Source organism: Heterodontus francisci, chromosome 34 (assembly GCF_036365525.1).
Source record: "Heterodontus francisci isolate sHetFra1 chromosome 34, sHetFra1.hap1, whole genome shotgun sequence".
Lineage (NCBI taxonomy): Eukaryota > Metazoa > Chordata > Chondrichthyes > Heterodontiformes > Heterodontidae > Heterodontus > Heterodontus francisci.
The window spans coordinates 20058539-20079381 of NC_090404.1; positions in this window are offsets into that span (position 1 = coordinate 20058539).

Sequence of the window (20843 nt, forward strand, 5' to 3'; positions counted from 1 at the left end):
CCCTGCAGTATCCCTGAATGTGTAGTGGATCAGACCATGATCAAAGCAGCTCCCCCAGAGGAGACTGCATTGGCACTGCAAGAGGATGACCATGAGGCCTGCCTGTCTGAGACTTTCTTTGGAAAGTTAAACCCAGGGAATGAATATAATGGATTTTCCTTAGCTGAGGCTCAGCGAGCCGACCCAGTATTGCAAGAGTTAGCACAAGCTGCCAAGTCTGAAAGTGAAGCAGAGGGAGTCCCTGAATGCTACTATTTAAAGAATGAATTAATGATCAGGAAATGGAGTTCCCCTCATAGACCTGAGGGAAGTAGTGGGCAGTAGGTCACCAGTTAGTGGTGCCACAGAGGTACCAGGGAGAAATATTAAGAAAGGCCCACGAGACTACAGTGTCTGTACATGCTGGTATATGAAAGACTAAAGCCCACATAAGACAGCAGTTTGATTGACCAAAACTCCACAAAGATGTGGCGGAATACTGCAGGAGTTGCCACCTGCGCCAGATTGAGGGGAAACCCCAACCTATAGTGAAACCTGCACCCCTAAGTCCTGTACTGGTGTTGGGAAGACTCTCCAGCCGAGGACTGGTGAATTGTAAGGGACCCCCACTGAGAACAAAAGGGGACAGGCAGGCACAAGGCTGGCAAAAGTTTAGAAAGAGAAGGGGAAAAAGTCACCAAGAGGGCAGGTTAAAGGAAGACTGGGAGGAATCCCGGATGAAAACCCCTACTGTGTGGTCAACCAACCCCAAATATTTTGAAAAGTTAGACCCCACATCCTCCTATGTAAATGCAGACTCTAGAAGCACCCCACCAGAGTTGCAAACAGCATTTACAGGAACCTGCAAAGACAAAAAAGAGACCTCTAGGGGGCACAGAAACCGTGAGGATGATGCCTCACCTAGTCGAAGTGCCACAGGGGAGTGCAGTGAAGTCTGCACAAATACCTGCAGGTAGGGGTGTCCCAGAGAACAAAGGGGAGATTAAAAAATAATCCTGCCCCACAGTCAGGGGAAAAGGGAACCACCCATCCGCTGAAGCCAAAAGCCTTTGCATGACTCAACAAAGCACTATAAGAGAGTTCAGGATAGACCCACCCACTACTAACTCTCCTGGAAAAATACATTACCTCAACAGGAACAAAACCCTCAGCAGTCATGCAATGGGCAAACTGAAGAAAAGATTCCCCAAAGAACCACATGGCTACTGGGATGCCAAAAAAGGAAGTTAAAGCAGCACTGGCACCCAGAAAAGACAATTATAATAAGCTTCAGGACTGATGAATGAATGTAAATGAATGAGAGAAATGCATGGTTTTTCTTTCTGTATCTTATATTTCTCTCAAACCTTTTAATGAAATGCACCTTTTTTTTCAAATTGCATTTCATCCCCTAGGTGTGGAGGTGTCATGCAGGTCCTCACCTGCCATGAATGAGGCGCACATATACCACCACATGAACATTAATTTTTAAACTGTTACTGGAGTAAAGAAAGAACTTGTTTTTAAAAAAAAAACACCAGACCCTTGAATGGAAAGACAATTGCATAGTAACAGACAGTACTTGGAAAGGACAAAGGGGCCACTCCCTGCTCCAATTTAATCCACAATGGACTTTTGATTACCAGATGTTGAAGGTGGAGAGGCTAGCATTCCAAGGTTAACTGCTAAGATGGCCGAATACACAAACAGACATGGTCAGAGCACTTCAGTCCCATGACTAACTGGCTGTTGGAGTTATTTGAATTTCAACTTGCCACAGAGTTTTCAAACTCAGAAAGCTGTTTGGTCCTGGACTGAAAAGACCTCTCTCCTGTCTGCTCTCATCTCGCTGTCACCAGCTTCAGAAACCATTGAAGACATATGAACCCCAAAAGAGAAAAGTCTCCTACAGTGAACCAGATTTAAGAAGAATACTGGGCCCCAACAAAAAGCAAGATCTACCTACAAGCAAGGACTACAGTGAGCTTGAAGCACAGTAACCAAAACCCCTCTTCAGAGATTGCCTCAAAGATCTCCAGTATTTTTCTTCTCTTTTCGGTCTCCATTTGCATGTGCTTATCACGTATCCACGCTAGCGTGGGGTGTGGCTTGTATCCGTAGGCATTAACCGAATTAGAGTTTAAGTTTAAGTTTTAATAAATTTCACTTTTCTCCTTTAAACCTACGAAAGCCTACAAAAGTGTGTAACAAGGATTCACCAAGGCGGAGCTCAAAACACAGTGTGTTTAAAATTAAAACCCTGTTACAATAAGACCAGGTGAAGGCTGAGAAAGATCCTGAGACACCTTCTTCACCTGATCGTAACAGTGGAGATAAGAAATATAAAGGGGAAAGAAGTTACTGGTCGAATTAAATTATTAGAGTGACTTCTGACAATGCAGAGCATGCAGAGAACGATGCCTGACATCAGGGTGAGGGGGCTTGGGTTTAATTCCCTTTTCTGTGTTAAATTGAGCAGCGCCATCTTTATTACTGGCAACTGCCTGAGATGTCGCAGACAGTGACGTTTCAGTCAATGAGGCTGCATTTGCACATGTGCCAGTACTGCGCCACCTAGTGGTTGTGTTGTCAGCAAACGCAGCCATGAATCTATGCATGCACATGGCAATGTCACCACATAATGGTGTCAGTGGTAATAATTTCAGAGCGTTGCCTCACACCTCAATGGCCGTGATTGCCACCTCTGTTCCCCCCAACAGTACCTCACTCCCTCCCACAATTGCTGCTTCAATCAACACTTCTATTCCCCACTCCATCTGGCTGCTCGCCACTCCATCCTACCTTGCCGCTCGCACCGTACAAGCTCCCACCCCCTCCCCCACCCCACTACTTGTCCGGGTTAACAGCAAGCGGCAGGATGCAGTGGTGAGCAATTGGGAGCAGTGGGATGGAGCGGTGAACAGTTGGGAGTGGCGGGAGGGAATGGGGAAGACGAGCAGCAATTGAGCCGGCGATCACGGGAAGGAGCAGAAAAGAGAAGCGGCAATCGTGGGAGTGAGCGGGAAACTGAATGCTGTAATTACGGTGGCAATCGGGGGATGGAGCAGGGAAGAGAAGTGATGGTCACAGGATGGAACATGGAAGAGAAGCAGCGATCGTGGGAGGGAACTGGGAACTGTTGGGGGTTGGTGGAGGCAGTGGTCGCTGGCATCGAGTGATGAGGGTGTTTGGGTTGAATTTGCTTTTTGTGTCAAATTAAGCCGCACCGTCTTTATTACTGGCAGCTGCCTGAGATTTTTCAGGGAGTGACATTTCAGTTGATGAGGCTGCATTTGTGTATGTATCAGTACTGCGCCACCTAGTGTTTGCATTGTTAGCAAACACAACCTTTATTTGAACTTTTGACCTTGTTAATCTGTGTCAATACTTTTAGTGATTTGTGTATTTGCTTAGTATATGTTTCCTTCCTTATCCTCATTTTTTCCTTTCGCTTTTTTTCATCCATGATTAATCATTGGTGTGTAGCTTGTTATAGTTTTTTTTAGCAAAATATATTTTCTCCTGAACTCTGTTGAAAACAGTTTTAAATGTTTCCCATTGCTGTTCCATATTATTGGTTGCCAATATTGTTGTCTATTTTATATTCCCAAGTTCAACCTCAACATTGGCTGTTCTCCAATCTAATAATTTAGCATTCATCACACGTATGTCCTTCTCAATTATTAAATGAATGCTTACAATATTATGTTCACTATTACCTAGATGTTCCCCTTACATTTAATTCTCTTACCTGCTCTGCTGCATTTCCATTACTAGATCAATTAGAGAATTCTCCCTTGTTAAGTTCATTATATATTAGGTTATGAAGGACGCATGTACTCATTTGTAGGATCTCCCTAACCCCTTCACCTATATGTTCTGGTCAATTACTATCAAAATATCAAAATCACTATCCTGTGATTATTGTTATTCATTTTCTTTCACACATTCACTTAATTTTGCGCATATTTCTTACTCCCTTCCACTGTTAGTTGGTCTGTTTAAATATCCTCTTAGCTGGTTGCTTCCATGACATATTGTTCTAGGGGAGACGGTGGTGTAGTGGTTATGGTGCTGAACTAGTAATCCAGAGGCCCAGGCTAATTCCCCTGGAGCACTGGTTCAAATCCTGCAGTAGCTGGCGGTATTTAAATTCAATAAAAATGTGGAATTGAAAGCCAGTCTCAGTAACGGTGCCATAAAAATTTCATCAGTTGTTGTAAAACCCATCTGGTTCATTAATGTCCTTTAGGAAAGGAAATCTACTGTCCTTACCTGGTCTGACCTACATGTGACTCCAGATGCACAATAATGTGGTTGACTCTTAACTGCTCTGTGAAATGATGGAGCAAGCTACCCAGTTATCAAGGGCAATTAGGGATGGGCAACAAATGCTAGCCTTTCCATCACATGAAAGAATAAAAAAAACTCTTGAATACATTCCATAAACTCTTCCTCAAGACTAGAAGAAAATTAGAATAACCTGATCGAAATTTTGACTCTAAACAGATATCTCGTGCTTGTTCTTTTACAATGTATTGCAATTTCTAGGTTTCCCCAATCAAAGCCACATTGTTTAGAAGCAAAATGAACTCCCTTTCCCAATTTGATTTGTCCAGTCCACATGGAGATTAAGGTCCTGCACGCTTATAGCCTTTGCTACAAGCTTCTTTTATTTCTTGATTAATACCATATGCAACAGTATTGTTACTGTAAGGAGGCCGTAAGCTGCTCTCACATGCCTTAGCTTCTCTTTGTTACTTCACATCTCTAACCATACTGTTTCAATTTCCTAAACTTCTGAAGCAAGATACTTCCTTACTACTGGTTTTATGCGATCCTTTATTATCAGGGCTACCTTACCTTGTTTTCCATTTAGTTTGTCTTTTCAAACTGTCAAGAACCCTGGAATATTTATTGAGCAACCTCGGTCATCATGCAAATACGTCTCTGTAATGCTATTGGATCAAGCCATTTATTTGTATTTGTGCCATTAATTTGCCTTTCTTGTTGCAAATCCTCATTCAGATGCAACGGTTTAAATTTGAACTTCCTATTATTTCCCCCTGGTTTTACCTTATTCACTGATACATGGTGACCGTTAAGCTTTCTGTCCCTTCCTGTCACATTCTTCTAAACTTTACCCAAACCAGTACACTGCCGTGTGTTCTTACCTGTTCTCTTTAGATTTATAGATTTCGCTTCAGTTTAAACCTCCCTTTTTTATTTTAAAGCTCCATTTACAGCCCTATCTATTGAATTCACCTGGACATTGCCCCAGCCCGGTTTAAGTGGGTCTCGTCGCAATGGAACATTTCCCTCTTTCCCTAGTACTGGAGCCAGTGCCCCATAAATCGAAATCCCTGTCTCCCATTCTGCTGTTTGAGCCCTGCATTCAACTCCTGGCATTGATCAGCTATTCCTCTGTTACTTGGAAGTATTGTTCAGTTCACCAAATATTGGGGTCCGAGTAAAATGATTTCAGCCACTATTCCTCAATTACGCAAGAATTCTGTTCATTTTACCAAACACCTGGGGAAGGGTAAAGCTACATTGATGCTTTAATACTTTATTGAGCACATACTCTATCCCATTGACCAAACATCTGTGGCAGGTTAAAGATACATTGAACAGCTATTCCTCTAATATGCAAGCATTCCGTCTCCCTTTCAAACACCCAGGGCAGGGCAAAGACATTTTGATCAGCTAATCTTCCATTGCCCAAGCATTCCCAAACATATTTGAACTGCTTGTGTGTAATAGCACGAATTGTGATTAGTAAGATTGGTGAACTGCAGGCACAGTCAGGTTGAAATATGATATTCTGGTGATATTCTGATGACTGAGGCCTGGCTCATAATAGGGGATGGTTGAATGCTTACTGTTCTTTGTTGCAAGGCATTCAGGAAAGAACTGGAAAATAAAAAAAAGGGAGGTTAGTAGTTTTGATTAAGAACAGCATTGCAGTGCTAGAAAGAATGCTCTTGAGGGATCAAAGACAGAATCTATTTAATTTAGTTTAGAGATACAGCACTGAAACAGGCCCTTCGGCTCACCGAGTCTGTGCTGACCATCAACCACCCATTTATACTAATCCTACACTAATCCCATATTTCATCACATCCCCACCTGTCCCTATATTTCCCTACCACCTACCTATACTAGGGGCAATTTATAATGGCCAATTTACCTACCAACCTGCAAGTCTTTTAGCTGTGGGAGGAAACCGGAGCACCCGGAGAAAACCCACGCAGACACAGGGAGAACTTGCAAACTCCACACAGGCAGTACCCAGAATTGAACCTGGGTCGCTGGAGCTGTGAGGCTGCAGTGCTAACCACTGCGCCACCCTTGGAATTGAGAAAAATTAGAAAGCTGGTATGACACGTAATGTATTTTACAGCCCACGAAACATTGGGAAGGAAACAGAGGTGAATGGCACCGAAATTGACAAGAGGTACAAGAACTATAGAGTAGTGATAATGCGAGATTTTAATTACAAAAATATTGAATGCAGCAGTGATGGCGTTAGGGGCAAACATGAAGGGAATTTCTGACGTGTGTTCAGAAGAGATTTCTTGATCAGTATATTTCCTTCCCAATCAGGAAGGAGGTTTTGCTGGATCTAGTCTAGGGAATATCACGGTCAGGGAACAACTCAGCAATACTGATCATATTATTGTAATGTGTAGATTGGTTATTCCAAAGGACAAGGAACAATCTTGATTAAACTAATTAGCTGGAAGAGGTTGAACATCAGTGAATTGAAGAGGAATCTGGTGTGGCTAATCTGTCAGGAGCAGCACCAGGCATAACTAAAAATGAGGTGTCAGCCTGGTGAAGCTACAACACAGGACTACTTGCATGCCAAACAGCAGAAGCAGCATGCAATAGACAGGGCTAAGTAATCCCACAACCAACGGATCAGATCTCAGCTCTGCAGTCCTGCCCCATTCAGTTATGAATGGTGGTGGACAATGAAACAACTGACAGGAGGAGACTCCAAAAACATCCTCATCCTCAACAATAGGGGAGCCCAGCACATCAGTGCAGAAGATAAGGGTGAAGCATTTGCATCCATCTTCAGCTAGAAGTGCCGATGGATGAACCATCTCCGCCTCCTCCTGAGGTCCCCAGCATCACAGATGCCAGTCTTCGGCCAATCAAGAAACGGCTGAAGACACTGGATACTGCAAAGGCAATGGGCCCTGACAACATTCCAGCAATAGTACTGAAGACCTGTGCTCCAAAACTAGCTGTGCCCCTAACCAAACCGTTCCAGTGCAGCTACAACACTGGCATCTACCCAACAATGTGGCAAATTGCCCAGGAATGTCCTGTGCACAAAAAGCAGGACAAATACGACCCAGCCAATTACTGCATTATCAGTTTACTCCCGATCATCAGCAAAGTGATGCAAAGTGTCGTCGACAGTACTTCCTGGGACCCGAGGAAGTACAGAGGGTCAGAAAGATCTTGATGTACTTGTCCATAGATCACTGAAGGCAGCAGCACAGGCAGATAAGGCGGTTAGGAAGGCAAATGGGATACTTGCCTTTATTAGCTGAGGCATAAAATATAAGAGCAGGGAGGTTATGATGGATCTGTATAAAATGCTAGTTAGGCCACAGCTGGAGTACTGTGTACAGTTCTGGTCACCACACTATAGGAAGGATGTGATTGCACTGGAGAGGGTGCAGAGGAGATTCACCAGGATGTTGCCTGGGCTGGAGCATTTCAACCATGAAGAGAGACTAGGGTTGTTTTCCTTAGAGCAGAGAAGGCTGAGGGGAGACCTGAAAGAGGTATACAAAATTATGAGGGGCATTGATAGGAAAAAACTTTTTCCCTTAGAGGAGGTGTCAATAACCAGGGGGCATAGATTCAAGGTAAGGGGCAGGAGGTTTAGAGGGGATTTGAGGAAACAAATTTCACCCAGAGGGTGTTTGGAATCTGGAACACACTGCCTGAAGAGGTGGTAGAGGCAGGAACCCTCAACATTTAAGAAGTGTTTAGAAGAGCACTTGAAATGCCATAGCATACAAGGCTACAGGCCAAATGCTGGAAAATGGTATTAGAATAGATAGGTGCTTGATGGCTGGCACAGACACGATGGGCTGAAGGGCCTGTTTCTATGCTGTATAACTCTATGACTCTATCAAATGGCACTTGCTCAGCAATAACCTTCTCACTGACGTTCAGTATGGGTTTCGGCCAGGGCCAGTCAGTTCCAGACCTCATTACAACCTTGATCCAAACATGGACAAAGGAGCTGAAATCCAGAGTGAGGTGAGAGTGACTACCCTTGACATCAAGGCAGCATTTGACTGAGTACGGCATCAAGGAGCCCAGGCAAAACTGGAGTCAATGGGAATCAGGGGGAAAACTCTCCGCTGGTTGAAGTCATACCAAGCCCAAAGGAAGATGGTTATGATCGTTGGAGGTCATTCAGCTCAGCCCCAGGGCAGCACAGTGGCGCAGTGGTTAGCACTGCAAGCCTCATAGCTCCAGCAACCCGGGTTCGGTTCTGGGTAATGCCTTTGTGGAGTTTGCAAGATCTCCCTGTGACCATGTGGGTTTCCGCCGGGTGCTCTGGTTTCCTCCCACAGCCAAAAACTTGCAGGTTGATAGGTAAATTGGCCATTATAAATTGCCTCTAGTGTAGGGAGGAGAATTGAGGGAAGGTGGGGATGTGGGATTAATGTAGGATTAGTATAAATGGGTGGTTGATGTTCAGCACAGACTTGGTGGGCTGAAGGGCCTGTTTCAGTGCTGTATCTCTCTGACATTACTGCAGGAGCTCCTCTGGGTAGTGTCCTAGGCCCAAAAATCTTCAGCTGCTTCATCACTGACCTGTGCTCCATAGGAACATAACCACAGGAGTAGGCCATTCAACCCATTGAGCCTGCTCTGCCATTCAATAGGATCAAGGCTGATCATCCACTTCAATGCCTTTTCCCTACACTATCCCCATATCCCCTTTTGTCATTGGTATTCAGAACTATGTCAATCTCCGCTTTAAACATACTCAATGACTGAGCTTCCACAGCCCTCTGGGGTCGAGAATTCCAAAGATTCACAACCCTCTGAGTAAAGAAATTTCTCCACAGCTCAGTCCTAAGTGGCTTCCCGCTTAGTTTGAAATTGTGTCCCCTGGTTCTATACTCCCCAATCAGGTGACACATCTGATAATGCTTACATGCTCCAGTGTTTAGATAAATTTAAGGAAATTGCAAAAGGCCATCAGCCCCCTAAGAATAAAGATCGGCCTCCCGGCAACCTTCCCTCTTCCGAGCCCCCTCCCTCTGCACCGCCACCTTATCTCCCTCAGTACCCTAAGATTCCCGTCGCCGCTCCAGACCCCGACCCTCTGTCTCTCTCTCTCACTCCATTTCTTCTCTCACTCACTTCCAAATCCCTGAATCTTTCCATCTCTGTTTCTCCTTTCCTGCAAGATTATCTCTGCATTTCCATCCCCGCTGTCCCGGGTCACCCCTCTCTATTCTGTAAACACATCTTACTTTGTATCTCTGCCCCTCCACATCTTTCTGTCTCTGCATCTCTCTCTTTGGGATCTTTCTCAATATCTACATCACTGTTGCATTCTCTCTCTGCACCTCCAGCTCTCTCTCTCTCTCTCTCTCTGTATGTCTCCATTTCTCTCTCTGTCCTTCTCAGTATTTCTGACCCTCTGTTCTCAGTTTCTCTCTCACTAGTTTCGGACTCCCTGCATGTCATTCTCCATCTCCCTTTCCATTTATTTCTCTCTCTCTCTCTCTCTGTTCTGTCCTTGTGTTCCGTAGAACTGACTGTCGTTAACTCTTTGTTGTCTGGCTTTAATGTTGAAAGCATCAGTCTATTAAGTTGTTTGGAATTGAATGAGTGTGAAAAGTGATTGTTGAGTGTGTTAACTTGAATTATATTTTAAGTTAAAGTTTTATTATTTTAAAAGTTGGTTTTGCAACTGTGAAAAGGCAATGAACAATTGAATTGAATAGTAAAAAATTAAGGTGACCTTGAGGGATTGACAACGGCACCAGCGCAAGTTTGTCTTTGTTTGTTTTGTTGTTCATTTCTCCACAGATCGTAGATCCGCGCTTCGGAACTGAGGAAGTGATCAAAGGGTCCGACGATGGGGTCGATGAGTTCTAAACATAAGGAAGAAGGGCTGCCCCCGGGGACAAGTGAACCATGCCCCACTGAGAAGGGCGGCCCATGTCCGTTTGCCCCCTCGAGGAAGACGCAGAAGCGCCACGGTAAGTACGTGTTTTTTTTAAAGATAGGTATGTTTTAGAGTAAAAACAAGTTACTGTGTCTTTGAATAGAATGTGTGAATGTTGGAAGCTTCCATGAATTGAATATCTGGGATGTACAGCTTGTGTTCTGTACAGCTTGTGTTCTGTAGAACTGACTGTCGTTAACTCTTTGCTGTCTGGCTTTAATGTTGAAAGCATGAGTCTATTAAGTTGTTTGGAATTGAATGAGTGTGAAAAGTGATTGTTGAGTGTGTTCATTTCGATTTAAGATTGTGCACCCAGAAATGGGATATAAAATTGAATTATATTTTAAGTTAAAATTTTATTTTGATTTTAAAAGTTGGTTTTGCAACTGTGAAAAAGCAATGAACAATTTTCTAAGAGATAAGCTTCAGCCTTGAAGGTCTGAAGATGTCTGGCAAAAATCCAATTTGAAGTTTACAACACTGCTTTAATTGGAAACTCTGCTATTGCTTTATTTTGTAGTCTAAAATTGAAGACATGTTTTACTGATTGTGTTTAAGTAGAAAATGTCAGGAATTGGATATTGTTTTAAGGGAGAGAAGGATAAGCAAAGGAGATAATGGGAAAGATTAAAGTTTGTGTAAGGAGCTGGTGTTAGATCTTCTGTGTCAAGAATGTTAAATAACTTTTCCTTTAGTTTTTGGTTTTATTACAGGCCTTTGAAAAGGCACCTGAAGAAAGAACAAGAAAAATGATGTAATTTACCATCTTAAAAAACAAAGCACGTGCTATTCTGTTCAGTGTGTAGTTAATAAGTATTATAAGTTAATAAGTCTGAATTAAGTTTATATTATTAAGGTTAATTGACCTGTTAAATTTGAAAACTGGAAATTTCATTTGTGGCCACAATGAACTTTCAAGTTTATGATGTCATGTTTTGGAGGAGCCTTCAGTTCCGAACACAAGACTCGTTCATATAACATTGGCAGTTTTGATTTTTAAATATTTATTGCAGTGAATTGGAATTTGGAATCATCTTTGTTATTAAAAAAAAAATTCCTGGCATTAGAAGCTTCTTACAAAAGATGTTAAAAGTTTGGTAATAATTGGACTTTGATCTAAAATGCTGTCTTTCCTGAAGGAGATGTTTTCCTTTGAAGTTGATAATGTTACTAATGATTTTGTTGTTTTCAAATCCTAAGGATACCAAAAGGATTGAAAAAAAGTTTAAAATGGAGAGTAGTTCTTTTCGATCAGAAAAGAAAGGTTACGTAAAGTGACGCAGCTGAGAATGTTTTGCTCCGCCCCCTTGGAGACAAACAAAGAACTTAACCCTGCTGCAGCTTTTTGCATTGCTGAGAGTCAAATTTATACATATTGGACATTGTTAAATTTTACATTTCTAAATTGACAGTCTAAGTGGTTTACTGTGTTGGACATTAGCAATGGGTTCTGGTCCATACCGTTGGCACAAGAGTGTCAATATAAATTTGCGTTTACGTTCAAGGGACAACAGTACATCTGGACGTGTCTCTCCCAGGGATTTTATAATAATTGATCGATATTCCACCTTCCTCCAGAAGGTCAGAGTGAAAGTTAAGCTGAAAAAGGCACAGATAATGAAGGAAAAGGTTTCTTATTTGGGAATAGTAGTAACACAGGGAAAGCATGAGACAGAGCAAAAGTGAGTGCAGACAATCCTCGAACTCCCCCTAGCACAAGATATTAAAGCTCTAAGATTTAAAAAAAAGGACAGTTCCTATTCCAGGTTGTGAGATTAAACAGACAAAAGCACCAACCCCCACGGTTACCCCCACATCCGAATTACCGACTAGTAAGGTTACGACCCAGCAGTCACAAGTGACTGGTCTCCCTTGCCCTGCCTTAACTGCAGGACCAGAAAATGGACTTGCGATAATAAAAACTAATAAAATTGTATATGATAATATAAAGCTTGAGTTGGTACTGGTAATATTGAATATCTCAGATTGGAGGCAAATTGATGCGGGACATGTGCCAGTTTGGATCAATGACACCCAGTTGGAGGACTTAGTTAGTCACACAAATGATAAAATTACCAGGTGCCAACTCAGAAAATTTAAAGTATGGAAAGGTCAGGAATGTGTAAATACAGGATCTATGAGTATTGGAGTAGTGTTGGGAATACCTGTAATTCTGAGATAAGTTAGGGATGCAATTATACAAAGTAGAAAATATAGGGGTGATAAGGGGAAAAGATTACATAAAATACAATGATATATTACCCTATGTTATGGAAATGTTGTGGAAATTGGAAAAGAGGTAATTGGAGCAACATTGTCCATTGTCTGAGTGTAGACTGGAAAACCAGGTGGTCATATGTCCTCATCCTCTATATAAAATGGCAGAATCAAAATGTGGATTTAATGCCACTGTAAATTGCACCATGGAGACTAGGAAAGCATTGTCAGGGTTAACCCATGTGGCCTATATGGGAAAGGGGAGATATTGCTTAACCACCACAGCGAAGGAGTACCAGTAGGGACATAAATGGACTTGTCCGGTGAGCAACAGTACATTTTGGTTCAACCCACAAATACCAACCCGAGTAGGGAAGATGGAGTTGGTACAGATACATAAACAAAAGACAGAAACAATAACTGTGACAGAAAGTTTTAAGGAGGACTTGACAAATTACCTGCGGGAATATGAATATACTATTCAGCCATTGCCCACACACTTGGGTAAAGAGAGACAGCAGCTAGAAGTCATTGCTGTAGTGTACTACAATCTGGAACAACAGTCGAAGATGCTACAAGATGAGATTGACAAGATAAATGATTCTACCTGGCAGGAGGACTTATGGAACTGGGGGTCAGACGTGCAGATACACCCCTGGTTTAGAATTATCTCCCATATCCTGATAGTGGTTTTGGGTATCATGGTGTTATATGTGACCTACTTAATTTGGCAACTTTAGAAATTAATTAGGCGATGTAAGAGGATGTATGAACACAGGTTGGACAGCTACCCGAAAAGCAATTAGTTTTCGAACTTGCTCTGTCAAAGGAGGGACAATTAGTTATGCAATAAAAGGGTAATTGTGTAACCTTTTCATGTATACTTAAAATGAATTAATGAATGATCAATGTACTCTAAGAATGGAATTGTATTATGTTTGTCCAATCGATTATGTAACAGTGATGCTTAAATGAAATTGTAATTGTACAAGTGTACCACCTTTTATGTTGTAAACAAGTAATTGAAGCCCCTGCAAAACTTATGCCTTTACAGAGTTCCCGCAGGCCCCTCTTGTGGCACAAGCAGACAACGTATTGAGTGCGACCCCTCCGGGTGTTGAAGGCTGTTTCTAGACAAATAGAGACCATCAAAGGCACCTAGGTGGGATCAAGGGAAGGATTCTTAAAAGGGTTTTGAAGAATAAAAGGGGGGACTGTGAGAACAGAATTTTAAGAACACAATTTTATGGGGACATTTAAGATGAAATAATTAATCAATCATGTATTGCTAACAGGCTAGCTTCAGTGCTGCAGGGAGGGACAGCTTATCAGAAATGACTTCATAACTTCAGGGCTGCAGAGGCAACTTGGCCTTGCAGCTGGTACAGCGCAACAGCAGAGAGAGACATTGTGCTTCAACAGCACTCTTCTTATCTCATCACCCAGACATGACACATTCCTCAGGAACGGTTAGTGTGAGAGGCGTACTGACCAGGCAAACCCACGCCCCTTGTCCGAGGGTGGCTCAGCCTAACGTTGCCAGGGAGATAGGGGATCCTGACCTGTTCCTTTGATCTTATGATCAAAAAGGAGGGATTGTGGTAGCAGTTTTGCTGAGCTTTTGCTTCTATAACTGCAGTAAATATCATACTGTTTAAATGTTATTTGAGTAAGTAGATTCATATAATCCTAGTGAATATATATATATATATATATATATATACACTCATATACAAGTTGAAAGTATAGCCACATATTGTTACAAAATGGAGTATTTACCCAAGGCATTGTGGGACAAGTTAGTTGAGCCTTGAGCATGGTACTGCTTAGCACAGCCAATTAGCCTGACCAAGGAGGGGCCCCCATATCAGTGTATAAGACAGCAGCTTTGTGTAACTGCAGACTGCGTGAAGCAATCAGGAATGCAAGCTTGATAAAGGTAGAAGGATTCATTGTGAAGACTCAAGGATAGTTGATAAGGGGGTCTGGGAAACATCACAAGATGATCAGGGGGCTTGCACGAGCTGATCACGTAGCCACATGATGCCTAATGAGTTATCTAATTGGTAATATGTGTAATGTATGTAATCAATAACCGTTATGATTGGATTATGTCCAGCCGGGATGGGCTGAGTAACTGTATATCGGTTGTGGATTTTCCTTTGTTCGGTGGAGTGGCACTGGACCGCACTTAGGAAAGGTGTGCTCCCCATGATATCATGCAATAAAGTTTGTTAATGCTCAAGGTCTGAGTCCGGAGAATTTGTTCAACAATTTGGCATAATCTGAATTTCTTCAACAACATCTTACCTGCATCTACCCTGTCTATCCCTTTAAGTATTTTGTAGGTTTCAATGAGATCATCTCTCATTCTTTGAAACTCTAGAGAATACAGGCCCAGTTTCCCCAAACTCTCTTCATAGGACAGCCCTGCCATCCCAGGAACAAGCCTGGTGAACCTTCGTTGCACTCCCTCTATAATAATAATATCCTTCCTAAGGTAAGGGAACCAAAACTGCATTCAATACTCCAGGCACCGTCTAAACAAGGTTCTATACAATTGCAGCAAGACTTCACAACTCCAGCACTCAAATCCTCATACAATAATGGCTAAGATACCATTAGCCTTCTTAATTACTTGCTGTACTGCATGCAGGCTTTTAGTAACTTATTGAGGAGGACACCCTTTGTACATCTGTACTTTCTAATCTCTTAGAATTTAAGAAGTACTCTGCACATCTATTCCTTCTACCAAAGTGGATAACCTGACATTTCTCCACATTATATTCCATCTGCCATATTCTTGCCTATTCACCAAGTCTGTCCAAATCCCTTGAAGCCACTTTGCATCTTCCTCACAACACACATTCCCACCCAGTTTTGTGTCATCCGCAAACTTGGAAATATTACATTTCCAAATCATTGATATATATTGTGAACAGCTGGGGCCCAGGTACTGATTCCTGTGGTACCCCACTAGTCACAGCCTGCCAACCTAAGAAGGACCCATTTATTCCTACTCTCTGCTTTCTGCCTGTTAACCAATCCTTAATCTATGCCAGTATTTTACCTTCTATTCCATGTACTGTAATTTTGCTAACCAACCTCCTGTGGGGGACTTTATCAAAAGCCTTATGAAAATTTAAGTATACCACATCCACCGACTCCCATTTATCAATTCTGACAGTAACATCCTCAAAAAAAACTCCAACAGGTTCGTCAAACATGATTTCCCATTCATAAATCCATGTTGACTATGTCCAATCAGATCTTTATTATCCAAGTGTCCATTTATCACATCCTTTAGAATAGATTCTAGCATTTTTTCCAGAACTTATGTAAGACTAACAGGTCTGTAATTCCCTGTTTTCTCTCTCCCTCCCTTCTTAAATAGTGGGGTGACATTTGCTATATCCAAACTGCAGGAGCCATTCCAGAATCCATAGAACTTTGGAAGATGATCACCAATGTATCCATTATCTCCATAGCTACCTCTTTCAACACTCTGGGATGTAGAATAGGCCCTGGGGATTATCAATCTTCAGCCTCATTAATTTCTCTAATACAACCATCTTACTAATACAAATTTCCTTCAATTCCTCATTCTCCCTATTCCCTTGGATCTCTAATTCTGGGATATTTCTTGTTACTTCCTCAGTGAAGGCAGCTACAAAGTAATCATTTAGCTTCTCTGCCATTTCTCTAATCTCTATTATACGAACATACAAACATATGAATTAGGAACAGGAGTAGGCCACTCGGCCCTTCGAGCCTGCTCCGCCATTCACTAAGTTCATAGCTGAACTGATTACTCCATATTTCCACCTACCCCCGATAACCTTCCACCCGCTTGTTTATCAAGAATCTATCTACCTCTGCCTTAAAAATATTCAAAGGCTCTGCTTCCATCGCCTTTTGAGGAAGAGAATTCCAAAGACTCACGACCCTCTGAGAGAAATAATTTAGCCTCATCTCTGTCTTAAATGGGCGACGTCTTATTTTCAAACAGTGACCACTAGTTCCAGATTCTCCCACAAGGCGAAACATCCTTTCCACATCCATCCTGTCAGGACCCCTCAGGATCGTATATGTTTCAGTCAAGTTTCCTCTTACTCTTCTAAATTCCAGTGGATACAAGCCTAACCTGTCCAATCTTTCCTCGCAAGACAGCCCGCCCATTCCAGGTATTAGTCTCGTAAACCTTCTCTGTACTGCTTCCAACACATTTACACCCTTCCTTAAATAAGGAGACCAGTATTGTACACAGTACTCCAGATGTAGTCTCACCAATGCCCTGTATAGCTCAAGAATAACCTTGCTACTTTTGTATTCAATTCCCCTCACGATAAAATTCTATCAGCTTTCCTAATTACCTGCTGTACCTGCATACTAACCTTTTGCGATTCATGCACTAGGACACCCAGATCCCTCTACACCTCAGAGCTCTGCAATCTCTCACCATTTAGATAATATGCTTCCTTTTTATTCTTCCTGCCAAAGTGGACAATTTCACACTTTCCCACATTATATTCCATTTTCCAGGTCTTTGCCCACTCACTTAACCTATCTATCTCCCTTTGTAGCCCCCCTTATGTCGTCTTCACAAGTTACTTTCCTACCTATCTTTGTATCATCAGCAAATTTAGCAACCATAACTTTGGTCCCTTCATCTAAGTCATTTATATAAATTGTAAAAAGTTGAGACCCCAGCACTGATCCCTGTGGCACACAACTCATTACATCATGCCAACCAGAAAATGACCGATTTATGCCTACTCTCTGTTTCCTGTTAGCTAGACAATCTTCTATCCATGCCAGTATGTTACTCCCTACACCCATGAGCTTTTATTTTCTGCAATAACCATTGATGTGGCACCTTATCAAATGCCTTCTGGAAATCTAAATACAATATATCCACTGGTTCCCCTTTATCCGCAGCACATATAACTCCCTCAAAGAACTCCAATAAATTGGTTAAACATGATTTCCCTTTTACAAAACTATGTTGATTCTGCCTGATTACCTTGCATTTTTCTAAATGTTCTGCTATAACATCTTTAATAATAGCTTCTAACATTTTCCCTAAGACAGATGTTAAGCTAACTGGCCTGTAGTTTCCTGCTTTCAATCTCCCTCCCATTTTGAATAAAGGAGTTACATTTGCTATTTTCCAATCTAATGGCACCTTCCCCAAATTTAGGGAATTTTGGAAAATTAAAACTAACGCATCCACTATCTCACTAGCCACTTCTTTTAACACCCTAGGATGAAGTCCATCAGGACTTGGGGACTTGTCAGCCCGCAGCTCCAACAATTTGTTCAGTATCACTTCCCTGATGATTGTAATTTTCTTGAGTTCCTCCCTTCCTTCCATTTCCTGACTTACAGCTAATACTGGGATGTTTTTTGTTTCCTCAGTAGTGAAGACCGATGCAAAATATCTGTTCAATTCATCTGCCATATCCTTAGTATCCATTATTAATTCCCCAGACTCACTTTCTATAAAATCAACGCTCACTTTGTTAACTCTTTTCTTTTTAAAATATCTATAGAAACTCTTACTATCTGTTTTTATATTTCTAGTTAGCTTTTTCTCGTACTCTAATTTTACCTTCCTTATCAATCTTTTAGTCATTCTTTGCTGTGTTTTATATTCTGTCCAATATTCTGACCTGCCTCCCATCTTTGCGCATTTTAGGCTTTTTCGTTCTCGTTGAAATGTATCTATTCTGTGTATTCTGAAATATCTCCTTAAGTGTCTGCCACTGCATCTCTATTGACCTATCCCTTAACCTGATTTGCCAGTTCACGTTAGCAAGCTCTGCTTTCATGTCCTCATAATTGCCCTTATTTAAGTATAAAATACTAGTCTTGGACCCACTCTTCTCTCCCTCAAACTGAATGTAAAATTCAATCACATGATGATCGCTGCTACCGAGAGGTGCCTTAACTATGAGGTCATTAATTAATCCTATCTCATTGCACAATACCTGGTCTAGTATAGCTTGCTCTCTGGTTGGCTCCAGAATGTATTGTTCCAATAAATTATCCTGAAAACATTTTATGTATTCCTCATCAAGGGTACCTCTGCCCATCTGATTTTTCCAATCTATATATTTTTTTAAATCCCCCATAATTATTGTTATACCTTTCTGACAAGCAGCCATTATTTCTTCCTTTATACCCCATTCTATAGTGTGGTTAATGTTAGATGGCCTGTACACCACTCCCACAAGTCACTTCTTGCCTTTATCATTTCTCATCCCTACCCAAACTGCTTCTACATCCTGATCTCCTGAACTTAGGTCATCCCTCTCTATTGCATTAATACCATCATTAATGAACAGAGCTACCCCTCCACCTTTTCCTAGCTTCCTGTCCTTCCTAAATGCCATGTTACTTGTATCCTCAGTAGTGAAGACCGATGCAAAATATCTGTTCAATTCATTTGCCATCTCCTTATTATCCATTATTAATTCCCCAGACTCTCTTTCCATAGGATCCATGTACCCTTCAATATTCCGGTCCCAATCTATGTCGTCCTGCAGCCATGTCTCTGTAATGGCTATCAGATCGTACTTATTTATTTCTATTTGCGCTCTCAGTTCATCTGTTTTGTTTCGAATGCTACATGCATTCAGATACAGAGCCTTTAGTTTTGTCCTTTTATTATTTTTGTAACCTCTAGTCTTATCTGTTGATTTACTCTTAGATTTGTATGCTCTGTCCCTTCCTGTCACAGTTTGTTTATCATTTCTCATATTAATACCTTTCTCTCTTGCCTTATCTCTACTCCTTGATTTATCATATCTTCCCAAATTTGATCCCTTTCCCCCACTAGTCAGTTTAAAACCCTCTCTACTTCCCTAGTTATGTGGCTCGCTACAACACCAGCCCCAGCGCACTTCAGGTGTGGTCCATCCCAACGGTATAGCCAACACTTTCCCACTTTACACTGGTGCCAGTGTTCCACAAACCAGAACACACTTCTACCACACTAGTCTTTGAGCCATGCATTCATTTCTCTAATCTTATTTGCCCTATGCCAATTTGCACGAGGCTCAGATAATAATCTAGACATTATTACCTTTGAGGTTCTGCTTCTTAATTTGGCGCCTAATTCCTCATACTGACTATGCAGAACCTCTTTCCTTGTCCTGCCTATGTTGTTGGTACCTACATGAACCATGATGAGTGGATCCTCCCCCTCCTTCTGTAAGTTCCTCTCCAGCCCTGAGCAGATGTCCTGAACCCTGGCACTGGGCAGGCAACACAGCTGTCTGGACTCTCGCTCTTTGCTGCAGAGAACAGTGTCAATCCCCATAACTATACTGTCCCCTACTACCAATACATTCCTTTTTTCTCCCTACACTTGAATGGCTTCCTGTAGCATGGTGCCATGGTCAGGTTGCTTATCCACCCTGCAGCCCCTACTCTCATCCAAACAACCTAAAAGAACCTCAAGCCCGTTGGACAATTGCAAAGGCTGAGGCTTCTGCACTCCTGCCTCAGCTGCAGCCACACTCTCCTGTCCCTGACCACTGAAGTGTCTGCGTGGGTTTCCTCCGGGTGCTCCGGTTTCCTCCCACATACCAAAGACTTGCAGGTTGGTAGGTAAATTGGCCATTAGCAATTGCCCCAGTATAGGTAGGTGGTAGGGAAAATTAGGGACAGGTGGGGATGTGGTAGGAATATGGAATTAGTGTAGGATTAGTATAAATGGTTGGTTGATGGTCGGCACAGACTCAGTGGGCCGAAGGGCCTGTTTCGGTGCTGTATCTCTAAACTAAACTAAACTAAACTAAGGGGTGTGACCGCCTCCTGGTACAAAATGTCCAGGTAACTTTCCCCCTCCGTAATGTGTCACACTGTCTGCAGCTCGGCCTCCAGTTCAATCAATTTGAGTCGAAGCTCTTCGAGCCACAAACACTTACTGCAGATGTGTTTGCCCTGGATCACACTGGAATCCGGGAGCTCCCACATGCTGCAGCCATGATACATCACCTGTCTTGCCATCCTTAATGTGTTTTAATTAACTACTTCATTATTTTATTGAATTATTTATTTATGTTTCTTTTTTATATATTTTTATTAAGCTTGCCACTAGTTCCTTTACTATTTTAAGTGTTAGAATTAGAATGGACCTTAATCACTTACCAGATACTCACCAAACAGGTAGCTTCTTCCCAAACCAATCACCTACCTGCTTGCCTGTGATGTTTGAAGCTATGTTTGATTTAAATTAAATTAAATGAAAAGCTTGCCTATATACTCACCCCGGTGGCTCTCCGTTTCCCTGCTCTTGCTGTTGATTGTGACGTCACTCTGAAGTCACTTGTTGATTTTTCCCTGCTCCACTCCTGCTGCTCCTGCTGTGCTCCTCTCTCTCTTGCTTTGTCTGTCTCCGGTCTCGGACTGTGGGCTT